Source organism: Sinocyclocheilus rhinocerous, unplaced genomic scaffold, assembly GCF_001515625.1.
Source record: "Sinocyclocheilus rhinocerous isolate Xijiao unplaced genomic scaffold, SAMN03320098_v1.1 scaffold1307, whole genome shotgun sequence".
NCBI classification, from domain to species: Eukaryota; Metazoa; Chordata; class Actinopteri; order Cypriniformes; family Cyprinidae; genus Sinocyclocheilus; species Sinocyclocheilus rhinocerous.
The window spans coordinates 715,010-735,534 of NW_015631048.1; the positions used below are offsets into that span (position 1 = coordinate 715,010).

General features: G+C 38.6%; 1 long non-coding RNA gene across 1 annotated transcript; it reads right to left on the reverse strand.

Annotated features, from left to right (window-relative positions):
- Nucleotides 1–771: 771 nt before the first annotated feature.
- Nucleotides 772–20,377, reverse strand: LOC107741143 (uncharacterized). Its single transcript, XR_001640168.1, has 4 exons — nt 20,204–20,377; nt 19,263–19,359; nt 1,242–1,375; nt 772–865 (listed from the first exon to the last, which is right to left on the reverse strand). It is a non-coding gene; the product is annotated as an uncharacterized LOC107741143 (long non-coding RNA).
- Between the last annotated feature and the right edge of the window lie 148 nt (nt 20,378–20,525).

Sequence of the window (20,525 nt, forward strand, 5' to 3'; positions counted from 1 at the left end):
AAAAATATTTGGCAGCACAACTGTTGCCAACATTGATAATTCTAATAATAAATCAGCATATTAGAATGATTTCTGAAGGATCATGTGACACTTTATACTGGAGTAACGGCTGATGGAAATTCAGCTTTGCATCACAGAAATAAATTATATTTTAAAGGATATTAAAATAGTAACCATTATTTTATATTGTAACATTTTGCAAGATTACCGTTTTTTTTCTGTATTTTGATCAAATAAATGCAGCCTCGATGAGCATAAGAGAATTCTTTAAAAAACATTACAAGTCTTACTGATCCCAAACTTTTGAACGGTAGTGTTATATACTGTACATACATAACTGATTGGATTTTTTCTTCCTCAAACTAAAATGACTTTCAGATATGGTGGCATGAAGCTTGCAAATGCCATCAAATTCAGAAACTAGATCTTCAGAAACTTGCATTTTTGTGTGCAATATGCATTAACCAGTCACTAAATTTAGATATGTAGATAAAGCTGTGTGTGTCTGAGACTTCAAGTCCCTTTATGCTACCGACTGTTCCTGGCCTCTTTAATTGGTTCGACACTCCCTTTGGCTCTGAAAGTTCTGACACTAAATACAATACAAGAGGAGGCCAGCTGAGATGTTAAGAGATTTCTGTGCTAAAAGTAATTACTCCCATTTAATTGCAGTAATTAGTCCAGTTAATGAGGAATTTGGCTAAAGCAGTGTGTGATTCAGATGTAGCTGCTGTTTGTGAGCTTGTTTAGGTGTTGTGCTGTTTACCTTCACGGTGATTTGACAGGGTGACAAAGCCACGGTTGGACTTTAAAGCTCTTCCGTTGCTACGGGAGACGTATCTCTGGATCTGCCATGCCGTCAGAGCTGTTCGCACCAGCCCGTCCCCATCATCCGAAACAGAGATGAAAAATGTGTGTTTTAGAGGAGAACAGTGAGCTCAGTACAAACACATTTACACTATTTACCCACATACAAACACTCATTTTTACCCCCCCCATCCATCATGTTATTATAGTGTCTGAAGCATATGAATGTTTAAAAAGCCTGAAAGATGCATTGAACCAATATTTTGTGAATATTTCATCTAGCTCTTGGTGTGAGCAAACCTTAAACATAGTGAATTCACAAGAAATATGACCAGCAGTACGGTTGATAATCCGACTGACAGTTTGGAGTTCACACAGTTCATTCAATGCATAACCGCTCTAACACAAATTAGCTCAAATAGCTCAAGTGGCACCTGGTCTGCTCTGTCAGAAGGTGAATTGGTCATTAGAGGTGTAAAGCTCATGCATCAGGACTCCTACCGGGAACTGCGGTCCTGGTTCTCTTCAGACTTTTCCTGGGTCTGACTGATTATACACACAAGAGAAGCTGATGAGAGAACAGAGCCAGAGTCAGTGCTGCCAATCACAGCTTGGGGTTCCTCACACCACAACGCCAGGAAAAAAAAGACCCAGACAGACAGGAAGACATACAGTAGATCTGTTAAACCCAGTTAATGAAATGAAGTTTGTTAATGAAATGATACTCTAGCATACATAAATATTGGATTAACAGTTAAATGTTTAATTAGATCGATCTTTTTAGGAGCTAATTTGGAGTTAAATTTGTATGTTTCTAATCAACATTTCTACATCATTTTGAATAAATTTTTTATTGATTTTGTTTTTGCAGATAAACAAACATCACTACTCAAGGCAGCAATTGAGTAATCTTTAAATGCTTGTTATACCAGATGTATTATTATTCAGGTTAGTTGCTAAACATATTGACCTTAACTAACTTGTGGAGCAAGACTGTCTTCAAACTGTTGATCTGATATGACAGTAATTAAACTACTGTCTAGAGAAATCGAACTATAGAAGATGACATTTACACTGTCGCTTGTAGTGCCCCTAACTACTAATTGTGTTGCTTTATGAAATGCAATTTTTATAAAAGTGTTTGAATTCTATGTAGGCAAGACAAGTTTGTTATATACTGTAAATGATATAATTATATATAAAAAGGATTTATAAGAAATAAAAATAAATTGACTTAAAATGCATTAAAAACAAAAAAGAAACGAGAACAATGCATAAAAGTGCAATCTAAAGAAAGTACCTTAGAAGCAGTTATTATAATTAACTTCAAACTTAAAAACATCTGAAATAAACATTGTTAATTATTTATTTAATTAACATTGTTATTTGTTAATTAAGCTAAAATAGCATACATATCATATTTATAATTCATTTTAATATAAATTAAAATATTAATATTAAACTAAACTAAAATTGGACTAAAATATGATTCATTAGAAGCACTGAAATGACTAATTGGAAATTTAAAAAAAAAGTGAAATAAAAATAAATGATGCCTAAATAGTAATATTTTAAAAGAACAAACACTAATAAAAATGACAAAAGCACATATAAAAGCATATTTGTTATATATTATAAAAAAAAAAAAATATTAATTTAATTTGTGAAACAATGCTAAAGTAGTATGTAATCTGTTTATGTACTATAGCACAAATCTAAATAATGTGTTTAGTGCACTTAGTTTCCTTGTGCATTTGTTTTTCAGTGGAAAGTGGAAGATCCAGATCTCCTGCCTTGAATATCTTACACAACAAGGCCAAAGCAACTCACTTTCTTCTGCTCTTCGTGATACTCATGAGCTGAACAAGTGTTTTTCATGCTTGAAAGCATCTTTATTTCACTCGAGTCCATCTGACCTTGAAAGAAACAAAGTGTTCTCGATTTTCCAAGTTCAGGGATTGTTGTGAAATGTACTTTCGGAACATTGCACGCAGGTCAAGTCTAGACGTTCATATGTTTAGAGGTCTGTGGATGTTTGCGAAACAATCCGTGGTGTTAAGAAGTCAGTTTCATACCGCGCACGTCCCGCTGCTCTGTTGCCCCGCATCAGTGTGTTTTTTCCAGTCAGAGACGAGCAACACCTCACCCTGTTAAATATTCATACACTTAAAAAAATCCTCTGTGTTGACCCAGACAGACAGCCCGGGAAAACCTGTATATTCATTACTCATCATTCATTGCATAAATTGAAAATATCCAGTGGGACATATCCAAAAGTTGTTTCCATGGTAATTTGCTGGAGAAGCGGCACCCAGCGGGAGCTTCCAAATAAACCGTGCAAAACTTGAGAAGTTAACAAGACACAAGGGGAATACATTCTACACCATTAGCATCAAGCCTTTCTCTCTCTCTTCCTCTCTTTCTGTCAATCCATGACTTGCTGTCTCAGACGTTTCTCATAAAATTCCCTAGGATAAATAAAATAAATTGTTTGCATATAGAGAATGTATGAAAAATAATATGGATTACTCAGATAATTTGGTTTAAATGTTTGAATAAATTCAGCTTCAAAAAATTGAGTTTTTTTCAGGAGTCTTTGATGAATAGAAAGTTCAAATGAGCAGCATTTATTTGAAATAGAAAAATTTTGTAACATTATAAATATTGTTACTGTCACTTTTAAATAAATTTAATGCATCCTTACAAAATAAAACTATTATTATTATTATTATTATTTTACTTGCTGTAAACTTTTGAATGGTAGTGTATCGTGGTTTCCACAAAACTATTCAGCAGCACAACTGTTTTCAACATTAACAGTACAAATTTTTTGAGCAGCAAACCATTATATTAAAATGATTTCCAAAGGATCATGTGACATTGAAGACTGGAGTAATGATGCTGAAAATACAGCTTTGTTTTCAGATGAATAAATTAAATTTTAAAATATATTAAAATAGAAAACAATTCTGTTATTTTAAGCTGTAATAATATTTCAAAATATAACTGTTTTACTGTATTTTTGATTAAATAAATGCAGCCTTCATAATGTTATTTAATAATTTTTTTTCATTTTAAACATTTTTCTTAACTATTCCTTAATTATTCCTTTTGGCCGTAAAATATAATTATGTACCTAATGTGCCTTGTATTTATATAAGGATATTAACTTCAGACATATTTTTCTTGATTTTATGCTCCGGGTTGATGGGAGACAGGCATATATAGAGTAAAGGCTTCTGGGAGACTTCTGAGCTCATCACAGAGCATCTAATCAGCCCCCTCTCTCTCTAAGTTTTTAGTAACCTTGACCTTTTAAACATTTTTCTTAACTATTCCTTAATTATTCCTTTTGGCCGTAAAATATAATTATGTACCTAATGTGCCTTGTAATTATATAAGGATATTAACTTCAGACATATTTTTCTTGATTTTATGCTCCGGGTTGATGGGAGACAGGCATATATAGAGTAAAGGCTTCTGGGAGACTTCTGAGCTCATCACAGAGCATCTAATCAGCCCCCTCTCTCTCTAAGTTTTTAGTAACCTTGACCTTTCCTCTGCAATAAAACCTGCCTGCCAATCACAGATGTCTATCAGGACTCGTCTCAGAAGAGAGAAGCAGGCAGAATAAAAGAGCAGAATATCAAGATTTTCTTCACACATTGTATTGCATATCTCCAATGTAAAACCCAGCTGATCAGGGGTTTGATTTTGGACTGACTGATTGAAAGGTCACAGAAAAATGTACCTATAGGTGAATGTAAAACTAATTCAGGTACATATGCATATGTACAGAGAAGATCAGAAAACACCGTTCAGAATCACTGTGCACATTTATATCATCTCACTGACAGCCCATATACTGCATGTTAATTTACTCCAAGAAATAAAAAATTAAGCAAGCGCAAATAAAAAGGCCTATGCAAGCGCACAGATAAACCAAAGTCTGTTTACTTTACCTCTATTTGTTTGCTTTTATGCCTCGTGTTGTTGTCTCTTCTCTTCCGTGGCTTTATTTTTTTTCTGACAAGCTGTCATTTTCTCACAGGCTTTTGTTCTTTCAAATAGCATGAATTATGCTCTCTCTTTCTTTCATTCTCTCTCTCTCTCTCCAGTCACTCTGATCAAGTGTTTTCTGAAGAGTTTGGTGCAGAATGAAAGTGTCTTAGTGAGCCTGCCTGTGAGCTTTCACAATCCTCAGAGTATTCGCACATGCGTCTGTGTTTTAGAAAAACAAATAAAGATCTTCTGTGTAGCTCTTCTTGCCTCTTGTACAGAGAAAATATTGATCACAAAAAGACTAGAATTAATTTGACATTTTAGAGTAAAGAAACTAGAAAAAAAATCTTTTTTTTTAAACTATACGTGAGCTGTTACGTATATTACAAGCAAAATATGACAGTTCCTGCAACAGTCTTCAAGTGATACAATTTTTTTTTTATCACAGATACCAAATTGCGTTTCCTGTCTTAATAGCATATTTCAAATCAGTACAAAAAATCTAACAAATGTTTATTATTTGACTCAAATCACCCTAAAAAAAACTAATATCATCTAATACTATGTTTATATAATATTTTCTATAGTGCATAATGTCAGTGGTGATTATCTAAATATGCTTTGTTATATTACCCATAATGCTTTGTTTATTCTCACTGCACAGACTGCACTGTAAAGGAATGTTTTGGGAGAAAGTGACCATTTTAAACAGGAAAGCAAAGAGAGAGAAAGGTAAATAGGGAGAGAGGGATACAAAAAGGGAGAGGTGAATAACAAATCAGGCCCTTATTTAGAGTGCGCAGACTATTTCTGATCTTATAACGATGTTCCTCTGGATTTACAGCATGCCTCAGGAGACGGATGGCCAAATAAGATCATTATTATTTCCTTGGGCATGTTCTCTCCCTCCTTCTGTGCAAACTGTCATGGGATAACCTTCTGAAAAATCGGCCTCACTAAAACACTACAGCTTTTCATCTCGGCGCATTTCCTTTTGATATCGAACATGCAGCTATGCTGTATTAATCATAGAACTGGATTTGAACGGATGTGACGCTGAATTCAAACTCTGCTTAGATGAAATCCAGAGAGAGAGCAGGGATACTCAGAATGCAGAAAAGGGTTTTGTTGTTTATCTCTTTGATGAAATCAGTTGTTTGTCCTCAATAAACCCTAGAAGTCTGTTGTCTGTAGCTGTGTTTCGATTCTCATGGTCCCTTTGCAGTGTTCACAGCTCCCTATACACATTGAGAAGGGGATATTTGTAAAAATTGCCAGAATTTGTTCATTTAGAATGCCTTGAGATGACACAGTTTAACAAAGATAAATGCAACTTGAGTTACCATACTATCATATGTAAAAAGGAAAGTTAAAAAATCACATTGCTTTTATTTTTTTACAGGATTTGAAAAAAAAATGCAGCAATGAATGTTTTAAACAGTTTTATGCTACACTGTCACATCTCATTAAATTACATGCTTAATTAAACAAGTTATATTTATTTAACTTACTGAATTAAGCATGCAATTTAATGCACTTTGAAACATTTCTTACACATTTGATTAATCTTCCAAAAGACATTTCTATACACAGGTCTATCTATCTATCTATCTGTATATATGTATGTATTTTGGAAGTCTGATCAAATGTGTAAAAAAAAAAAAAAAACTATGTTAAAAGTGCAGCTGATATTGCTCCTAAATGGAAAAGCAAGGTCAAGTTGAGTGCATTGCATTGTGAGTTTGGTTCCTCCCTGTCCAAAATTCTGCCCTGGTGAACTTGTTTTGATTTGGTCAGTCAGTTGGTTTGTTCTCATCTGTAAGGATCCATTTCGAAACTCAGGGTCACTGTGTCCATCCTGGGACCGAAGCAAAGCTGATGTCCGTTGGGCAGGTAGGACCTTTGTTTTGGCGATTTATGTTTTTAGACATGTTGACTTGCAGCATGCTGCACTCTGACACCTGCCTGCCAAAGCGAATAAAAGCAATTTCAGACTATTTAAACACCTCAGTGCTCTCTTCGTCTCTCTGCGGGATTTTCCCTCCTTCTGTGCAAACTGTCATGGGATAACCTTCTGAAAAATCGGCCTCACTAAAACACTACAGCTTTTCATCTCGGCGCATTTCCTTTTGATATCGAACATGCAGCTATGCTGTATTAATCATAGAACTGGATTTGAACGGATGTGACGCTGAATTCAAACTCTGCTTAGATGAAATCCAGAGAGAGAGCAGGGATACTCAGAATGCAGAAAAGGGTTTTGTTGTTTATCTCTTTGATGAAATCAGTTGTTTGTCCTCAATAAACCCTAGAAGTCTGTTGTCTGTAGCTGTGTTTCGATTCTCATGGTCCCTTTGCAGTGTTCACAGCTCCCTATACACATTGAGAAGGGGATATTTGTAAAAATTGCCAGAATTTGTTCATTTAGAATGCCTTGAGATGACACAGTTTAACAAAGATAAATGCAACTTGAGTTACCATACTATCATATGTAAAAAGGAAAGTTAAAAAATGTATGTATTATATACTTTATGCACATACCATTTGTAACTTATTTCACTTTCCTTTGACAGCTGTCATTCATCTTATGACACAATGACTGCAGACAGCAGTATCAGTAACATGATGTTAATAACACATTCATGATGCATCAGCTTTTATTTTCAGGTCCACAAAATGGCTCATTTTTAACAGGTTTCATCAGGACAGGAATGCAGTGACCTCTCCTCCATGTGGGTGGAAAGCTGTCTGATCGTCCACACTTTAATATATTCCACAAGCTGCCAACAATTAAATCATAAGCTTTCAGGTATAACGGCACTTTTCCCACTTGGCTAAGCCGTGTGTCAGAGAAGAGCTGCTAATGTATGAGCTTAGTAAATGATACACGCTGTTCACTAACACCTACACAATTACACTTTACTTTGTTTGCCGCTGAGCATGAGTCAACTTTTACTGTCTCTACCTGCTGCCCAAAAGTGGTTTATTATAAAATGTAAACTTTTGAAAAGTGTGAATATATATATATATATATATATATATATATATATTCACACTCACATGACTTTATTTTTTTACAAGGATTTGAAAAAAAAATGCAGCAATGAATGTTTTAAACAGTTTTATGCTACACTGTCACATCTCATTAAATTACATGCTTAATTAAACAAGTTATATTTATTTAACTTACTGAATTAAGCATGCAATTTAATGCACTTTGAAACATTTCTTACACATTTGATTAATCTTCCAAAAGACATTTCTATACACAGGTCTATCTATCTATCTATCTGTATATATGTATGTATTTTGGAAGTCTGATCAAATGTGTAAAAAAAAAAAAAAAAACTATGTTAAAAGTGCAGCTGATATTGCTCCTAAATGGAAAAGCAAGGTCAAGTTGAGTGCATTGCATTGTGAGTTTGGTTCCTCCCTGTCCAAAATTCTGCCCTGGTGAACTTGTTTTGATTTGGTCAGTTCAGTGGTTTGTTCTCATCTGTAAGGATCCATTTCGAAACTCAGGGTCACTGTGTCCATCCTGGGACCGAAGCAAAGCTGATGTCCGTTGGGCAGGTAGGACCTTTGTTTTGGCGATTTATGTTTTTAGACATGTTGACTTGCAGCATGCTGCACTCTGACACCTGCCTGCCAAAGCGAATAAAAGCAATTTCAGACTATTTAAACACCTCAGTGCTCTCTTCGTCTCTCTGCGGGATTTTCACAGGCTGGAAAAAAAAAACATGCTGGATACGTGAAAGACTTGCGTAGCTTGACTTTAGCCAGCCTGATTGACATGAAAGCAACCAACCACAATTTATTATTATTTGCTTTTACATGCCGTTTAGGGGCAGAGTTATCTGAAATAGATTGTAATGCATGTGTCAGCTTGAGTATAAGGAGAAGTTCACCATTATATGGGCTGTATTGTGCCCTTCAAGGTGGTATTTATTTGCAGACGTGCACTGGGATTAGTCTTTCCGTGTCACAGTCTATAAAAACACAGTTGAATTGCCTCTTTTAGAGATTAATGACTGTCTACAGCTTCAGGTTTAATCTGACTGGAAGGTCTGACATCGTGTGGCTTTGCGAAGCAGCTGTTTATTGCCACTGGAATGATCTGATCACACTTCTATTACAGAAAGTGTCATCTTGATAAATGGGATTCACTCTGGAGTGACATGTGCTCTATGTGTTCTTAATAGGAGTGAGATTGTGAGGTCAGTGCTTGATTTACAGCTATTTTAAGGCTTCAGATCTGTTTATTGTTTATTGGAAAGAGATTTCAGGATGAAAGGAGGATGCGTTTGTGAGTGGTTTGTGAGCCTCTAAACAATGTGTGGAAAGAATCCAGTTTATGCACCCAGATTTATTGTGTTGGAGAAACAAGAGCATGTAGCATTTTAATTGCACAGTCAGCATTTGTAAACAAAAGTTTCAGTTGCTGGAATATTTTGACAGCTTTTGACTTCTGGAAACACCACAAGCTAATCTAGTTAAGCTAAGTTCATTAATGCACGTTTTTTAGGCCTAGTATTACTTAATGTATATACTAATATATTATTTATTAATATTTTGAATTAGCATTTATTTGTATATTTTTCTATTTTCCTTTAAATTTTAGCTTAAGTTTTAGTAATTTTGTTATGTTTTTGTTAATGTTTAAAAAAAAATCTAAATAATTTAAATCTTTTTCTTTTTAATAATTGTAGTACTTCAACTTATTTTATTTCAGTTTTATTTCATTTATAAGCATATACAGTGCGTTTTTTATAGGTGGCATATATTTTCAGTTTTTTTAGTTTAGGTTCATCATCAAATATTTATATTATTGTTTTTTTAGCTTTATTTCAATTAACAAAAACTATTTTTTATAGCTTTAGTTTGTTTTATTTTCTGTTAATGATCACAGCACTGGTCATGATTTATGGCTACATTTTGAATGGCTGTCAATGACAAACATTAATCTGCTTTTTTCTGATGGATGTTGTAGTAAAAATATCTACCAGCACAGGCTAGCTAGCTCTTGCTACTCTGTTGAAAAAAAGCTGGCTAAAACCAGTCTCAGCTGGTTTAAGATGGTTGTAACTGCACTGGTCTAATGAAATGATAGCCACGCTTCATACAGATGTCTTTTTTGCTGTTTATTGGTCTCTCTGTCTCTGTCTCTTTTCAGCAGACACCGTGAAAACTACAAGAAATAAAGCATATAATGTTCAAAATATGCATTAAAGCCAAGTCCTTTTCAAGTCTCTCATGTAAATGTCCGCTGATACACAAGTGAACACATGTGAAAAATCCAAATCCAATTACATCGCAATTTAAACGTAACATCGTTTACATAAACTGATATAAAACAACATTATACACAAAATGCAACAGATTTAAAGATGAATTACCGTGTGCGCCCTCTTAGACCATGCAGATAAAAGGTACTCTTTTTCAGGCTCTGCATACCATTAGCATTTCTCTGCATCCATGTTACTTCAACCCATAATGCAACGGTCCCGCGTTCAACTCAACCTGGTCATGTGACCTGTTACGCTTCAATAGTAACTCTTCTTAAAGAACCCCTAACTTTAAACATTTTAAGGGAGCACATTCTCTTCTTATTAACTTGAATATCACATACATACATTTTTGTCAAATATTTTTAAACAATAAATGAACTCAAATTTACATTAATTTTTAACAGAAGCATAAATATGCACATCTCTTTGAAAACATGTCTGTTGACAGTTACAATGGTCCCCTAACCTGGCCAAGCTAGTCTAGTTGGACTCCCAACAGTGTTTTTTTTTCATTCAGTTATTTATCAGTATTAACAGCACATAAACAACATATTTGTTTCTCTCTTTAGAGCTGTTTTAATGGACCAATTACAGCAATTTGTGATGATTTAATAAAGATGAAAACAAATACAACGCAATAAGACAAAGAAACATCCTGAGATTTGACTGCACCCAATGTAGTTTTTAGCTTTCCGACCTTTTTAGTACCCAACAACATTTTCAGCCCACAAAACAATTACAATCTACAACTGATTATCTTCATTCTGCCTTCTCCCAATGTTCACTGGCACCTTACTCTAGGCTGATCCAATAATAAAGAAGAGCTGTAGCTCCCGCTGAGAGTTTGACTGTGCGCTGGTCCCCAAAAGCCGTCTCCAAATCTCTGATCCCTTTAGGATTCGTCTGTCAGTGATGTTCTTTTTATCTTATACTGTCTTCACTGTGTCACCAAGCTACATTCTTGTTAGAACATTGTCATCCAATTCCCTAATTAGGGAGTAAAAAACACACTCGAGATCTCAAGCTGTTTGAAAGCAGAAATAACAGTATGTCTCTGAGGTATCTGCTCTTCTGGGGTTCACAGTCTTCCTAGGGCTTTGTTTTGAGATGTATAGGATGTACTATGAAGGCAAAATAAACCTTGATGATTGTTTCTGGTTGTCACAAAACACTTTAAAAGGGGTCGTTTGTCTAAAAACGAAAATCTGTCATCATTTACTCACCCTCAATGTTGTTCCAAATCCATATGATTTTCTGTCTTCATGCAGAATATTGAAAGGAGGATTTTGAGTTGAGAGTGACATGAGGGTGAACAAATGATGACAAGTTTCATTTTAAGGCCAACTGCTCCTTTAAGACTGATTTAGCAAAAACACACAATTATAGAGACATGAGTGTTAGCATAAGAGAGTCTACACATTTGCAACTAAATTTTCCTAAATCTAGACAGTGTTAAAGTCCCAGTGGAGAGCTGCTGTAATCCTATAGGAATGAGACAGATGATATGACAGCAGTTCAGTACAGCACTTCCCTCACATGTCTCAATAATGGAAGCACTTCCTGACAGATAAAATACAACTCCAGATGTTGTTTTCAGAACAGCAATGTCGCACAAGCAGGTTTTTTTTACTGGTAGCTGGAAAACAAAAGGATTTCCGTCACACCTCAGTGAAATATTACAAATATCTAAATAAGAAAAGCAGAGAGACGCCAACATGTCCAGTAGTGGTGGAAATGTCCAATAGCTTATTACTGTAGCCAAAAAAGGTGTTCTTATTATAATGTGTGTGAATATATATATATACACACACACACACACACAACCAGTCAAAAGTTTTTGAACAGTAAGATTTTTAATGTTTTTAATTTATTTGCATTTATTGATCCAAAATATAGCAAAAGCAGTAATATTTTTACTATTTAAAATAACTGCTTTCTATTTGAATATATTTTAAAATTTAATTACTTACAACTAGACTTTCCAGCCAGTGATTACCAAGCATTTTCACTGTATGGAAAAGAACAGTTCCCTTTCTGTCGTTCACTTCAATGTTGTGTCGAGTGTATGACACTAAGGGTCTCTCTTGGGAGCCCAAACACTTCTGACATCTTTGAGAAAAGGCCAATGAAATTGGGTGTGCAGAATTTGCATAGCTGGCCACGCCCTGGACATCTGGGTATAAATAGGCCAGCATGGCATCTGCTCACTCATTCTGTTTTTCGGAGCCGAATGCAGCGTCTCTTACGGAGAAGTTGCGATCATTCACCTCTCGTTTCCTCGTCGTTGGATATAAGGCACAGTCAGCTATCTCTCCCTACTCATACACAGATAAGTGTTGTGAGAGTACCCCTGGGTGCTTCAACGGCGATCTCTAGAAGAGCAAATTTCCTCTAAAAGAGCAATTTCTCTGAAAGAGCTACAAGGGTGGAATTGTGTGTTCATCATGCCTTTCCGTCCTTGTGTTTCTGGTTGCGGTTGGCACGTCTCGAAAGATGACCGGCACGAGCGCTGTATTCAGTGTTTGGGCCATGCTCACGCTGAGGCAGCGCTTGTGGTTGGTTCGTGCCCTGCTTGCGAGGCACTTCTCATCGGCACGTTGCACTTCGCCAAAACTGAGCAAGTACCTAAGAGCGCTGAGCCTCAGTCCGAGGCTGACGCTGAGATGGCAGCCATGCTTGCCCGGGCAGCCAAGAGCATCGGGCTGGAGTGGTCTCCCCCACCCTGCCCCGCGCACTCGCGGCTGGATGATTGGTTTCTGGGTGCTGAGCGTGACACTAAGCCGCGCTCGGGTCCGGTGCCTTTCTTCCCGGAAGTGCACGAGGAGCTGCCGAAATCATGGAAGGCCCCTTTTTTGGCCAGAACATGGTACACCGGCACCTCTGCCCTCACCACCCTCGATGAGGGTCCAGCGAGGGGGTATACAGAGGTTCCCCAGGTGGAGAGACCGACTGATTATGCCCTCCGGGCTACAAAGGTCACAGCGCAGGCTCTGGGGAGGGAAAGAACTGCACGAGGGTGGTCCTAACCCAGAGGTACTGCAGGAACTGTGCTCAGCGACTGACTATGCCCTCCGGTCTACGAAGGTCACGGCGCAGGCTCTGGGGAGGGCGATGTCCACACTAGTGGTCCAGGAACGCCACTTGTGGCTCAACCTGGCTGAGATGCGGGAAGCTGAGAAAGTACCCTTTCTTGATGCCCCCATTTCACAGGTTGGTCTCCTTGGCGACATTGTGGAAGAATTTGCCCAGCAGTTCTCCACGGTAAAGAAGCAGACGGAGGCCATCAAACACATCCTGCCTCGGCGTTGGTCAGGTCCTGCTCCTGCACCACCCAAGTTCAGGGGCATTCTGTTTACCTCAGTACGAGGCGAGAATGCGACTGTTCTTCGGGCGGAGGTTGCAACCCATCTCGAGAAGGGTGCAATCAAACCTGTCCCCCTGGCCGAAATGAAGAAGGGGTTTTACAGCCTGTACTTCATTGTACCCAAGAAGGGTGGAAGACTCAGACCAATCCTATATTTGAGGTCTCTGAACCGGGCCCTTCACAAGCTGCCGTTCAGAATGTTAACCTTCAAACACATATGAACATGTTTGCCTTTGAAAGACGGGCATATCAGTACAAAGTTCTTCCCTTCAGGCTGTCCCCGTCTCCTCACGTCTTTACGAAGATCGCGGAGGCTGCCCTTGCCCCTCTCAGGGAAGTGGGCATTCACATTCTCAATTACCTCGACAACTGGCTGATCCTAGCTCACTCATGCGAATTGGTTTGTGCACACAGGGACATGATCCTCGACCACCTAGCCCGATTGGGACTTCGGGTCAACAGGGAAAAAAGCAAACTCGCCCCTGCGCAGAATTTCTCTTTTCTCAGTGTAGAATTTGACTCGGTTACGATGACTGCACGCCTCTCTCAGGATTGTGCTCAGTCAGTGCTAAAATGCTTGAGGGCTCTCAAGCAGAGAAGACAGGCTGGGGCGCCATGTGCAACAGGCATGCAGCATCAGGGGTCTGGACAGGCCCTCAGCTGTATTGGCATATCAGTTGCCTGGGGAGATGTTGACAGTGCTTTTGGCCTTGAGGAGGTTTTGACCCTTGATCCAAGGCAAGCACGTGTTGGTCCGGATTGACAACACAGCAACGTTTGCATACATCAGCCACCAGGGTGGTGTTCGCTCCCATTGCATGTCACAACTCGCCTGCCATCTCTTACTTTGGAGCCAGCACAGACTCAGGTCTCTGCATGCCACTCATATCCCGGGTGACCTCAATCGTGTAGCGGATTTCCTCTCGAGACAGGTTTCGCTCAGGGGCAAGTGGAGGCTTCACCCCCAAACAGTTCAGCTGATTTGGAGTCGGTTCGGCCAGGCACAGGTGGACCTGTTTGCCTCGTTGGAATCGACCCATTGCCAGTTGTGATACTCCCTGACCGTGGCTCCCCTCGGTACGGATGCACTGGCTCACAGCTGGCCCAGGGGCCTACTCAAGTATGCGTTTTCCCCAGTGAGCCTCATTGCACAGACACTGTGCAAGGTCAGGGAAGACAGAGAACAGCTCCTGCTTGTGGCCCCTTATTGGCCCAACAGGACCTGGTTCTCGGAGCTCGTGCTTATGGCATCAGTTCCTCCCTGGTGAATTCCCCTGAGGAAGGACCTCCTTTCTCAGGGGAAGGGCACAATTTGGCATCCGCGCACGGATCTCTGGAACCTTCATGTTTGGTTCCTGGACGCAACCAGGAAGAACTCAGAGACCTTTCACCAGCAGTAGTGAATACCATTACTCAGGCCAGAGCCACCTCAACGAGGCGGCTGTACGACCCGAAGTGGCGCGTATTCGTGAATTGGTGTTCTTCCCAGGGGAAGGACCCTCGGAGATGTGGCATCGGATCTGTACTCTCCTTCCTCCAAGGAGGCCTGGAAAGGCACCTGTCTGCTTCTACACTTAAGGTGTACGTGGCCGCGATTGCGGCTAACCACAACACCGTGGGAGGCAGATCGGTGGGGAAGCACAATCTGGTTATTCGGTTCCTCAGAGGCGCCCGGAGGTTGAACCCTCCGAGGCCACGTCTCCTACCAGGGGCATGGCTGCATCACCAGCCCTGACAAACAGGGCCTCTCTAGCAGATATCTGTAGAGCTGCAGATTGGGTTACACCTAATACATATGCAAGATTTTATAATCTACAAAAGGAACCAGTTTCTTCTAGAATTCTGAACGTCAGTTCTTGACTCAGGAGACTGGCAGGGTGTGTAGGGCTTGCTACCAGCGCTACTCCCCCCAGGGTGGTTATGCGCTTATTCAGTCCAGCTCAGGTTCCTTTCATGAACTCTGGACTACCCTTCCATCACATAAACACTTTACTTAGCGAAGTTCGGCGGAGGAACTTGCTATTAGAACCCATTACGAGGTAAGTTCCCTCGAGTATTGGGTTAGTGCTCCACATGTAGCGGCTCCTCTTGCGGCCCCATGCGTGTATTCTCCACTGAGTTGCCCCTGAGGCAAAGTGTTCCCCTAGACAGACATTCAATCTGTCAACAGGTTCTGGGTTTTGGTAGTTCTCCCATTAAGCGGAGCCCACCTCAGAATCTTCCCCATGTGGTACTTCCTCTGTAAGTCCATAGGTGGATCCTCACATGGGGGAATAGTCACTGTCCCAACGATCACTACTAAGACTTTTCAGCTGTTATATTATGGTGAGTATTACTATGGGAAAAGGCTCCGGCTGAGGGGACCTCTGCCTCTATGGCGGCTCTCCCGGATGTTGGAGAGTGAGGTCTTAAGTCTTGGCCGTACATCAGAGAAGATCATGGTCACCTCTCAGCCTTTCACAAACCCCACCATTCCAATAAGCACTCCCACAAGCACAGGTCAAAAGACAACTCTCAACACAACAACAAAGAAAGCCTTTGACAAGGAAAGTACTTTGCCACCACTGTTTCTGTCAACTTCACCTAAGAAAGAATCACGGAGCCCGGAGGGGAAAACCACACCAGGATATTCCTCTGAGACCTCTCCAGGTACATTAAGAACATTATATTATAACATTAGATGGATATTGATAATAGATATGGACGGCTAAAGATGAATATGGATGGAAAGATAAATAGGGATAGATATGAATGCTATATATGAATGGATACACATGACTATATGAGGACATGGATGGATATAGATGGATATGGGTACATGGATAGATATGGATGGCTAGATCTGGAGGATATAGATGCATATAGACCGAAAGATATGGATATGAATAAATACGGATGGATGGATGGATGGTGATTTTCAATACACAAATATCAACAAATATGAAGGAAGGAATTTTATTTCACTATTTACAGGGTATCTGCAGAATTGTAAAAAATAAATTTAAGGAAATGTATTACCCATTTTAAGAGCTACACAAGTAAAATGAACACAGTATGAGTGGGGTTGGACAATGTCTATGGTGCAGATTAGGAGAAGCGTCTCTCGCACATCTTTGTTTCTCAAGGGCAACAGTGTGTCATTTCCATCTCCTCTACACTTAACATTGAAATTTCATAAGTGTATCCAGAAATTTAAAAAAGTCTCAGCCTGTTCCTACCGGCTCAGTATGACAAGATATTATTTTCTGTGCTTTCTGCATAACTACATGGATATGAGATAAATATTCATTCTACTAAACAGCAAGTATGGACTGAGAAGCCTTACAACTGCAAACAGGCCACTGCAATTGTAAAATTGCTATAGATAGACGAACAGTGCTTGAATGTGTGCCAGTAATGCAAGAAATAGAATACAACTGAGAATTAAAAAAGTGAAGAAATAGCACAGTTAAATTATTCAGTATGATGATATTAGTGACTGCTTAGTTGAGGAGCATGAATAAGACATTAAGCGCACTCATCTTTAAATCACAGAATGATATCTTTGATAAACCAGTATGATTATGAACAACAGAGGAAAACTAGGCGCTTTTCTAAATAGTTACAAAGAGGATTTACAAAGTGTCTTACTTCATTACTCAAGCCAAGAGAAAACAAGCCGTTCATTTTGAGCAAATGAAGCATCGCAGACAATGTCTATTCTGCGTTTCATGCAATCAGGTGGAACTTGTTATTGTTCCTGTCAGCCATCTAACTCAATACGGTTCGATCGACTGCACTGCAATTTCTCAGACCTCTAATTTTGGATTGATCAGAAGAAAGAGAAGTGCATTTAAAAACTGATTGTGTTTTAAAAGTTTTAGAGAAATGCAGACAGATGCTGCCAATTCTCTCTCAGGCATTTGTAAAGGCCTCCAGTCTGAAGTTGTGAAAGTTTCCGTATGTAGTTCCAGGAGGACCGTCATGTTCACAAATCAGTGTTTGACTGCAGAACAGCTGCTGTGTCAAATAAAACAAAATTCCCTCTAAAAAGCCCTACAGTAGATACGTTGGATGAGAGCGGCTGTGCTGAATCATACGTGATGCTCACTTGACTTTCTGAACATTTTAGATGTGACGGCCTCATCAGGATTTTGACTTCATTTGATCTCTGTGCTTTGGTGAATTTAGTTTTCTGAGTACTTGCTTACAATATTCACCAACAGCTGACATTTTTCATTTATTTAAAGGTCTGTCTGAAGTCAAAACTTTTTCATTTGTAATGCATATTGATCTTATTTAAGTTGAGGCAGATCATGAAAATGCTGAAGTGTTTTTTAACATTTTTATGTTTGAGGATATTATATTGAGTGTAAAATAAAGTTTAATGCACTGAATTGATCGCAAAATGTATCCTACAAACTTAGAAAGTTCTGATCATACGTTTGCTTTTTTATATCTAGCAAAAACAAGAGTCCTTAAAAAATAATTGCTCTTTCCTGACATCTGTAATTCTCCAAGTGGCCAATTTAAAGCCAGTGATTTTGAAATGTGCTTGCTCTGGAAGGGGATGCTAAAGGCTCACTGGCCGCATATTTATTTGAATATGGATGTTTAAAGATCCATGTGGTTAAAGATCAGGACAGCTAACAGTTGCGGGTTCCAACTCCAAAGTGGTGAAATGCAATACCATTATGCCCATATTTGGCAAAAAAAAAAAAAGAGATGCAATTCATTGTCAAACGATGAAATAATTTCAGAAAGAAATAAATGTAAAAATTCGTGCAGAGTTTATGAAAGAAATTACTTTTCACATATTTTTTTTTTATTCAATCCAGTAGCTGAATTCAGTAATACCATATATAACAACAACATAAAACATTTCATTAATTTTTTTTATAAAGTACTACTCAGAATTCATAATGTGTATCTTTAACCACATGCTGCCATGAACAACCATCTCTGTAACTACAGGAGTGACTCTTATGAAAAACATAAGTTGTAAGCCGTTTATGTGTTTAATTCACTAGAAAGTACTGATTCATTCATTCAAGTATTAGTTGGACTACACCGGTAACATTGTACAGTTTTGACTCACCAAAAAGAACATGCTCATAAGAGTCATTCTTTTGGGAATCAGTTAGACTACTCTGGTTGTACTAGCTATGCACTTTTCATACACATAAACAAAAAACAAAACAAAAAAAAGACAAAGGAAATGGCTCATAAGAGTCAGGAATCAGATTACTATTTTATAATTATTTTATATATTAATATAATGTTTGCTGTTTCACACTGTATTGAAAGTGTTTTGCGGCACCACTTACAGTAGCAAACAGTCAGTATCATATTGTCAGAGTATTTTAATACAGTTTTCAGCCCGCTCATTGGAAGAATGAATGTGCAAGAGCCATTAACAGAACTGTATATCATTTTTTAAATAATTTGTGAAAAAGCCTTGAACTTCACAGTGTTTTCACCTCCATATGAAAAGCCTCTGTTTTATGTGTTTTCTGATACTGCTATGAATTATGTGACAACATTTCTAGCTTAGTTTGTGCTCCTTTTGCTAACTGGCTATCAATCATCATCTTTTATTAGACCAAGGTTGTGGTGATTCATGGCCATTTGCTGTGATTTATGGAACAGATGCAGAAGTATATGAGTCAGCTTTCCTCAAAATCCATAATATATATTCTTTCATAGAATGTCTAGATAGTTGTAAGAAGTTCATGATCTAATCAATGCTTGTGTGCTGATGAATGGGTGGACGGTGTTTAGTAGTGAAATTGGAGTTTTAGTTGAACTGTAATTAGAGGTACCTTGTATTCACAATGTCGTCTCTCCAGGGTCCAGTGCTCTGTCGGCCAGACCCTCATTAGCTTTCCACAAACTGGTCTGCTTGAGTCCACAAAAGTCCTGTGAAAGGCCACAAATCATTAAGATTCTCAACACCGTTTCATTTTAATTGCTTGTCGACCTGTTGACCATGACAGCGCTCATATTATTCCATACGCACTGCCCTGCTAACCCTACCCAGCACAGGGGTCAGGGAGTATCAACCGAACATCTGATGACACACTTTTAAACCTAGGTAATGGAAATTAAGGTCTTTGTGCTTGTTCAGTTGGCATTTGAGTTTAAATAGCTCAAATTATAGCAGAGCAAATGAGCTAATATTCACAGAAAGGAGTCACTTGAACCTGAGGATAGTTTCAGGGTCTTGCCACCACATCTGAAATGAGTTTTTCAGTCAAGGTCTCAGTTGGAGAGATTGCTGTCAACTGATATTAATTCACCTTGGCTCCAGTGTCATAAAAAGCAGAGATGTAAAGCAAGAGTGTCAGGGACCGTTATTCCTCTCAGCGTGCGAGACTGACAAATCACAAGGGAAAGAGAAAAGCAAAGGCATTGGAAATATGCAATATTTCACATACATACATTTATCATGCATGTATTTAAATCTATGCAATTTTTGTGCAGGTCATCAGCTCCTTCACCCTCTGACAAATTAGTATTTTACGTGGCTTCATTTAAAAGGAAAGAAGGTCTGAAACTCTGCTCTGGGTCTAGCATTATTTGTTTGCAAATATCACTTTGGTTTTAAGCTAGCTACCACAGAAGGGAATGATGGAACAAAGTCATATGTCTCTTTACATTGATTTTTATACCGCTTTGTGTTACTGTGATGCGACAGTTTTAAATGCAGTGACTGCTAATACAGAATTAGCCTACAGTTTCTCACTAACTTTAGTGTGTTTACCTGCTTTTCGTCCTCATTAGGAACCGAGTCCCGCCTTTAAAAAAAATAACGAGACCAAATGAATTTCTTGAATTTAGGTTTCATTAAAGGTTCTCAAACGTCCATTCTTTTGCGAATGCGAAACTAATTACCGCAGCAACGCCATTACTAAAAGTTCATCTCAAAACATAGACCAGCGTGGTTTGATTCCAAAACGAATTACTCTTTTGAGCCGGTTTCTTTTAGTGAATCAATACAGCGCGCCAAAGCAATACAGGACGCCAGTGTAGTCCAGTTCCCGAATGAATGAATCTCTTATGTTGAGCCGATTCTTTTTAGTGAA